Below are 8,893 nucleotides of genomic sequence, written 5' to 3'. Positions count from 1 at the left end.
AGTTTTAAGGATCTTCCCTTTAGGATTCACTCCAAGCCAAATCACGCTTCTCCCTCACACAACTAGATAGCTACAACTATGAATAGCTTACTGTTTACTCCAAACCCAAATAGCACTAGCACACCAACATTAACACTAGCTTGTGCTTGGGAAGAAGGGAGGTTTATATAAGATGAATGGATGGGAGATGGATCCTCCTCTCATGGGAGAAGGTCTTATCCCTTGAGGTAGTTCCATCATTATAGGGGAAAGGAGCCTAAACTGACATCCTCGACCCCATCCAACCAAACCATTTACCAGACTTCTGTTACGAAGATTCTAGAGTTGGAAGCTTTAGCTCTTAATTTAAAAAACTTTCCATAACAAGACCGGAGTGACTGGAACATAGCTTAGTCGTCCCAGTCGGCACTAGGGATAGTGCTAATATCTTCACATCGGAACGGGGAAGACAAGGGCCATTAGCGCTGGTCTTGTAATCTGGGCAAAACAGAAGTTTCAGGGGAAATGGTGCAAAAGGGAATTGATCTGCTCATGAAGAGGAACACAATGGGGGTCTCTTCATAAAGGGAAAGCACGTAGGGTTCGCTATAGAGATCATCCAGGATCAAGTAACGGGGAATACAAGGATAGTGACAAAATGTTGTGTAACACACCCCCACGGGCCTGTTGGACCACGGGGGTGGAGGCCCGATTATAAGAATCAACCCTCACCCTTTGCAGGCTGGTTCACGGGGGTGGGTGTCGCCAGCGGCACGACCGGGCCCACCATGCCCACTGCGGACGTAGTGGCCTTCTGCCTACCATGGGGCTATCGGGTAAGCCTGGATCATCTAAATTTTCGATTTGTAAAAAAAGCCTAAATTTTATTAATAAAAAATTAAGTATTATTTTACTGTAATCTGTTTTTTGTTCGGGTATTTTACATGAAAATAATAACCCAACTGACACATAACTACTAGTAAACCTGTTGAATTTTAAAACTTGCACACAACAAAAGGGAAACTAACATTTCAAATGCAATAATCTTCCATTGGATATGTTGTCGATAGCAATGTAGCTGCTCCACAAAATTGCTCCAAGTCTTTTAACAAACCTCGAAAAAGCCTTGATGTGATGTGAGAAATAGTGATAATGAAATTTATGATATAGCGGAAATTATGGAATTGTATTACTGCACAATTAATGTGGGATTAATTGGTTTTTATACAAATTTTAACATATAAATTTTGTTATGGAAATATAGTAAATTATGATAAAGCTAACATTACGGAATTGTTTTACCACACGGTGAATGTGGGATTAATTTGTTTTTATAAAAACTTTAACATATAAATCTTGTTATGGTAATATAGTAAATTATGATAAAGCGAACATTACGGAATTGTTTTACCGCATGGTGAATGCGGTATTAATTTTTTTTGTAAGTTAACATATAAATCGCGTTATGACGATATATCGATTTATTATAAATGTGTGATAGAAGATATAATAATAATAATAATAATAATAAAAACATTCAATTGTCTAGTAAATGTTATAGAGTTTAAGTAAAAGATTTAGTTTACAATTTTAATTTAAAGATTTAGTTTAAAAGATTAATTTCATAAGAAAAATTTAGTGAAATTTTTTCAATAAATTTTTGAAGAAAATTATGGAGGAAAATACATGAAATGAAATTTTTCGAGGGAAAAATTTCGGCGAAAATTTTTAGAGGGAAACTTTGGAGGGAAATTTTCATTCTTTAAGCTATATATTATCATTAGGAGAGAGTGCATTTGTATCATTCAATCTCTTATGTTTGAAAGGCATGGATTCTTCTGATAGTGAAGTTTCATTTTGTGAAACATCAACATCTTCGTCGTGTAACACCTCTATTCATATTGATGAATATAACAGAAATTCTTCCACTGTGAATAGAGATTCAAATCATCTACTTAGTCATAATCCCAAGGACCATGAGAGAAGCACTGATGAAGGGAAGGATGAAGAATTTCAAATAAATAAAGAGTCACGGTTTCCACTTAGTCCTAATCCTATGGATTATGAGAGTAGCAGTGATGAAGAGCATGATGAAGATTTTCAAATAAATAAAGAGTCGCAGTTTCCACTTAGTCCTAATCCTATGGACTATGAGAGCAATAGTGATGAAGAGCATGATGAAGAATTTCAAATGAATAGAAAGTCACAGTGTCCACTTAGTCCTAATCCTATGGACTATGAGGGCAACAATAATGAAGAGCATGAGGAAGAATTTCATATGAATAGAGAGTCACAGTGTCCACTTAGTCGTAATCCTTTGGACTATGAAAGCAGCAGTAATGAAGAACATGATGAAGAACTTCAAATGAATAGAGAATCGCGGTTTCCACTTAGTCCTAATCATATGGACAGTGAGAGCAGTAGTGATGAAAAGCATGATGAAGAATTTCAAATGAATAGAGAGTAATGGTTTCCACTTGGTCCTAATCCTATGGACTATGAGAGAAACAATGATGAAGGCCAAGATGAAGAATTTGCAATAAATTGAATCACATTTTCCACCTAGTCCTAATCCTAGGGACTACGAGAGAAGTAGTGATGAAGGGAAGGATGAAGCACTTAGTCCTAATCCTAAGGACTATGAGAGAAGTAGTGACGAAGTGTGGGCTGAAGAATTTTCAGTAAGTAAAGAGTCACATTTTCCACGTAGTCCTAATCCTATGGATTATGAAAGCAACACTAACAATGCACACAATGAAGAATATCCAATAAACATTGAGTCAAATTTTCCATTTAGTCCTAATTCTAAGGACTATGAGGGTAGCACTGAAGAAGGGAAAGATGAAGAATATCCTCCAAGTCAGTATTTCAAAAGCATAGATGATCATAGTGAGGATAATATTCCTCATAATGATGATGAAAATGCTTATACAAATGATGATCCAATGATGGAGATGTTTCCAGCAAATATTGTATCGAGGAGTAGGAGCAGAGCTTTTCGTATCAATCTAAAATGTTCTAGTTATACAAGGGGTAAAGCTGAATATATGATGAGAATAAGTTCTATCAGTGCTCTCATTTCAAGTGAATGTTGTCAAAAAGATTGCTTGAAACATATGGATTTCAAGTTTGCATTGGAGAAAAGGAAGAGATATTTGTCAATGAATAAAAGCATGCAAAATTCATATTTAGTGGGGTGCATGCAATCTACATTGTCAGGTTATGATTATCATATTGGGTCTTTATTTATCTGTAGAAAGGCTTTCAAAATGTTTCATTCAATGGGTAATTTTCGTTTGTCAAGAATCCAAGAAAATTTGGAAAAGGATCCCACATTTTATTCAGAAGTACATCATAAATGACAGTTTGGACCATTATCAAATACTGCAATCTCATGGATGAAAGACTTTTTTTCAAAGCATGGAGAGTGTACGCAAAATAGAGAGACAATATATATTCTAGATAATTTCTCACGACAAGAAATCTACAACTTATACAAGAATATAAATAAGGTGTTGAAGGACATGGTCGATTTATTACATATAAATATTTTGTGAAGATATGGAAGAAAGAATTCAACAATGTTTGTATTCCTAAGAAGACAAGGATGGGGATTTGCAGTACATGTGATTCTCTTAAATAAAAAAGGGATAAATGTGAAGGGGCAGAAAGAGGTAAGCATTCATAACATTAATTTTTAAAATTGTATAGTCATCAACTATGAAAACGTATTTATTAATGACTTTCTTTTATGTTCTGTAGATTCCATTGTCAAAGCACTTCAAGAGCATCGCGAACAACAAACAAGTGAAAGGAAAAAGTTGTACAAGCATCGAAATAATTGTCATGATAATCCAAATAAATATTTGGGTTTGATAATTGATGGTATGGACCAGAAGAAAACACTTCTACCACATTTTGTTTGCACACCCAAAAATTTACAGGAGGAAAATTTTATTTAGTATCACTTGGTCGATTGTATGGTATTCAATGGGAAAATGTTGCCAAGGGTATACTTCACAACTCCAAATAGTCATAATGATGCAAATATGACAATAACCATAATTCATGATGTTAGTTCGCATTGGTCTAGTAATCTTCTTGAAGTTTTGTATCTACAATTGGATAACACTTGTCGTGAAAAGAAAAATCAGAATGTTTTTGGATATCTAAACATGCTTGTTGAATTGAGAATTTTTCAGAAGGTAAAGGTCGGTTTCCTTCTTGTTGGGCACACTGATGACCATATCGATCAAAAGTTCAGTCATTTTTCAGTCACATTAAGGAGGAAGAAATTTGGGAGATTGCCATCATTAATTGAATGTATTAAGAAATCGTACATGACAAAGCCTATTTTTGATGTTTTGGAAGAAACTGTTGACATGCAAAGATTTATTCTGGGATCGCATGGTGAGGAGATATGCATTGAAAAACTTAATGACATTAGCTTCCAACATCAATTTCATATTAAAAAAACTGATGGGAAAACACTAATATGGGGCAAGAAGTATTTAACTACTGCAGAATGGGTGTCGTCATCAGTTTTGGCATTTTTGAAGTTCATTCCAGATCATCCAATATTTGCATCAAATATATTGTTATTACAATAAGTTTTTGAAGTTCATAATGCACGAAGGCAGAATAGAGATATAAAGTATTCTGATTGCCTCAAATAAATTAAAAAATGTATTAGATATACATATGAGTACTTTGATATTGCTGATTCAGTTTGGTGGTAATCTTTTTTCAATAATCAAAGTGATATCATTTCAAGAACAACAAATCAAGATATACCTTTGAAAACTCCATTTATTTTTCCAAAAAATGTGTAAAATGAACATGAGGAAAGAAACATTGTTGAAAAACAACAATCTCAAGGTATTATTAATTCTTCACAGGTAGAGGAAAGAGAAATCTATATTGGTTTGAGAATATCTCATGCACAACGTGAAGCCATGGAAGACCTTTACAGTAGTTCAGTGCATGATATTAAGGAAGGTTGCATGATTGCAGTGCTAGAATATGGAGATCCTAATCGCTATCCATTCTGGGTTGTTAAGTTTATAAAGGTAATTACAGAAAATGAAGATGTTGCAGGTGTTGAAGTACATTAGTATGCCACAAATACACACCCATTCAATGGTGTGTACAAGCTAGAGATGGTAGTTGATAAAAAATTGGTGAAAAGAGAAAAAGAAAGGGTACAAATATAAATCACCGCCGCACAAACCTCTTAAAATTAGAGGATGTTGACCTACTTGTTTATGAATTCAATTTAACGAAGAGAGGAACTCTTCACTTCAAGACAATAGAGATTCTGAAAAGGTTGTTACCAGAAGGAACAATGTTGAGATGGGAGTCTGCTGAAACTAGTCGTAGATCCAGAAGAATTTTAAAACCTAAAATGGTGGGCGTGCATGTGGACTTAGATGGGACATTAGTTGATGAAAGAGAAGAATATGGAACATATTCATCTGCATCCAGTAATTCATCTGAAGATGTGAATTCTGATGGTGTGCAAGAAAATATGAGTGATTTTGAACAATTGTCTAAGACAGTTTATATAACTGATGTTTGCATCAGGGAAAATTTTAAGAACCCCCCCTAAATTTATAAATATAATAAATGGGCGAATCTCCATGGTATATAGGAAAAATGGAAGGCGATTTTATCAATAATATAATATGTATATATAATTTTTTGGCGAATCTCTCACCAGGCATGGCGAATATTTTACTCAATTATAAAATCTTGTAAGATCTTGGCGAGTCTTTCACTAAATAATAAAACTTTGTAAAGTCCTAGTGAATCTTAGCATAGGCTACATGCTGGTTTAATTCCCCCATTTAAATAGGCTACATTCCAGGTGAATACCATGGGTCAATACCATGTGTCATTTTGGTGAATACCATGGGTCAATACCATGTGCCATTTTTATTTTTATTAATTCTAATATTAGGGTTAATAATGGTTTTTTGCATGGTATTAATAACAATCTAGTCCATGGTATTTGTCCCATAGTATTTTGGCCATAGGTTTCACCTAAATATAACCCATTTTTTGAGTGTTCGTAAATATAAGGTGACTTATGGAGTAAATATAAAAAAATGTTTTATTTGTTTATCATACCTCTCATTTATTTATATTTTTATTAATTTACCATACCTCTTTTACAAATATGGTATTTGGCCCATAGGATTCACTTAAATAAAATATCTTTCTTGAGCCTTCATAAATAAGGTGACTTATGGAGTAAATATAAAAAAATGTTTTATTTGTTTACCATACCTCTCGTTTATTTATATTTTTATTAATTTACCATACCTCTTTTACAAATATGGTATTTGGCCCATAGGATTCACTTAAATAAAATATCTTTCTTGAGCCTTAATAAATAGAACGAGGGTTATGGACTAAATATAAAAAGAGGTTTTATTTATTTACGATACGTCTAGTTTATTTATATTTTTATTTATTTACCATACCTTTTGAGTAAGTATAAAAAGACGTTTTATTTATTTACCATACCTCCACTTTACTTATATTTTTATTTGTTTACACCCTTACATGTATATAAGGTGACTTATGGAGTAAATATAAAAAATGTTTTATTTATTTACCATACCTCATTTATTTCTATTTTTACTAATTTACCATACCTCTTTTATAAATATGGTATTTGGCCCATAGGATTCACTTAAATAAAACCTATTCTTGAAAATGGGCGAATGGATTCACTTAATAAAACCTATTCTTGAAAATGGGCGAATGGAAGGTTGTAAGTCCTAATTTCAAGGGCTAAATTTACCTTTTTTACCCTCTCCCTTAAAATAAGGTGGGCTATTTGAGGTGTTTTGTCAAAATGTACTATGATACAAAATATTCGCCCACTAAAAATTTAAAACCCCTTAATTTCGCCAAAGGGCGAACATTCGCCCCTAAAATTATCCTTGGTTTGCATCGTATCTAGAAATAAAAATTTTGATTTCCATATGGTGTTAAATGAAGTTATGAGTCATTTTTATGTTTGTTGGATTATATGTTTTAATTATAATGATTTTTATTTTTTAGAATATCTACAATGCAACAATAACTTAGAGATATAATTTATTTCTAATTCAATCTAAAAGTATTGACATTTTGAGCAATTTAGTCATGTAATTTGTTCATAATGTCATCATTTAAATGTGTTGAAAACTTAGAGTTTTTTATTCTATGGTTGAAAACTTTCCATTTTTTTGTATCTTTAATGTTATGGTTGAAAACAATTAGAATTTTAGTGATCTTTAGTGTCATGTTATTATATGTTTACAAAATGGATGAAAACTAGTGGAATTTTAATGTGTTTCGGATCCCATTATTTTTTTTTTATCGCTATTACTAAAAAAATGTTGAAATTGTACTTGGAAAAGAAAAATGTTATTCTACCAAAAACATTAGTTTGTTTTTTTCCTCTAAAACAATTGTTTTTTGCACAAAAAAAATGGTTTTACTGCCATTTTTTAAATATGTTGAAAATTAACCCTGAAAAAAGAACATCATTCCAGTATACACATTTTTCATTTTTAGCACTGTTTTCATGTTTTTTGGGGTTTTTTGGCTAGAGTTCCCGTTTTGAGTTTATAGTTCCCATTTAAAAGTTTACATTGTTACTAAGAGATGTACTTAAAAATAATTATTTTACTTACCATACTTACCCTCAAGATAATATGCATCAGTCAGAGTTTGCATAAGGTCTCGATATTTTATCATAACTTGGTTTCTTAATCCTTCTCCTCAACTCCTTGAGAGTTATGTAGCATGCCACTTTTTCCTGTAGTAATTGAGAGATAGATCAACACAGTTTCAACAGGTAGTGATTGTTGCTGGGATAATCTGCACATTTTTCCAGAGCAAGGTTGGGCTTCCTACTCTACGCAATTTCTGAGAGTAGGGTTGCTAGATAGTTAGGACAACTCTGCGTAGTTTTGAGATGTAAAACACTACTGCGTGATGGGGTAATGGGAGAACACCCTTGCACAGTTTCTGAATATAGTGCAACCATAGCAGCTGAGAGACAATACTATGCATTTTTTGATGACAGGACACTATTGCAAGATGGGGTCCTTGGAGGACACCTCTGTGTAGTTTTTGAATGCAGGGCATCCAGACTGCTCTGCGCATTTCTGGAGAAAAACGTTGGTTGCTTGACTGCTCTATTAATTTCTGAAGCGTAGTGTTGGCTGGGTAGCTAAGGGACAACACTATGCAGTTTCTGAAGTCACTGGGTTCCAGCTGAGGAAGTATACGGGAGGAAACCACTACATAGTTTTGGATGCCAAGGGAGGTTGGGGTCTCTGTGCATTGCACAGTTCTAACAGGTGAGGGAAAAATCTTGAGGGTTGTAGAAGCAAAGTGTGCAGTTCCGGAAAGCTGGATGAGGCTAGGTTGCTCAGGAAATTGGCTAAGAGTGAGATCAGTGAAACTGAAGTAAACGATGATAGGACTTGATTATGATCACACACTTGAACACTTAGTGATACAACATATACCATCTGAAACATAAAAGACATACTCTGCTTGATACAACAACCTTTGTGACAAGAGTGCTTGAAGTGAGTGTGAAACATGTCTATGTAATGAGAACAACCCATACACACAAGATTTCCCCTTGAAGCAGAACAACATTCCCTTTGCATGACGACCAATAATCTCGATGCCCAAAGATGACACATCCTACATAAAGATGAGAGTGTGAACAAATCTTAAGATCAAGTAGGGGGATTGAGATCATCAACTTACCAAGAAGTGACCAAGGAATGATCGATTGCAGGATCCATGGCACGCTCCAAAATTTTGGAGGGTGGTTGTAGCCGCTACAACATGAAAATACCTAAACATCTCCATGAACCTACTAGTATACTCATAATCTATC

Source organism: Pinus tabuliformis, chromosome 3_1 (assembly GCF_031772625.1).
Source record: "Pinus tabuliformis cultivar Carrire ecotype Pingquan chromosome 3_1, CPIR1, whole genome shotgun sequence".
Taxonomy (NCBI): Eukaryota; Viridiplantae; Streptophyta; class Pinopsida; order Pinales; family Pinaceae; genus Pinus; species Pinus tabuliformis.
Note: the sequence above shows the minus strand (reverse complement) of the source record.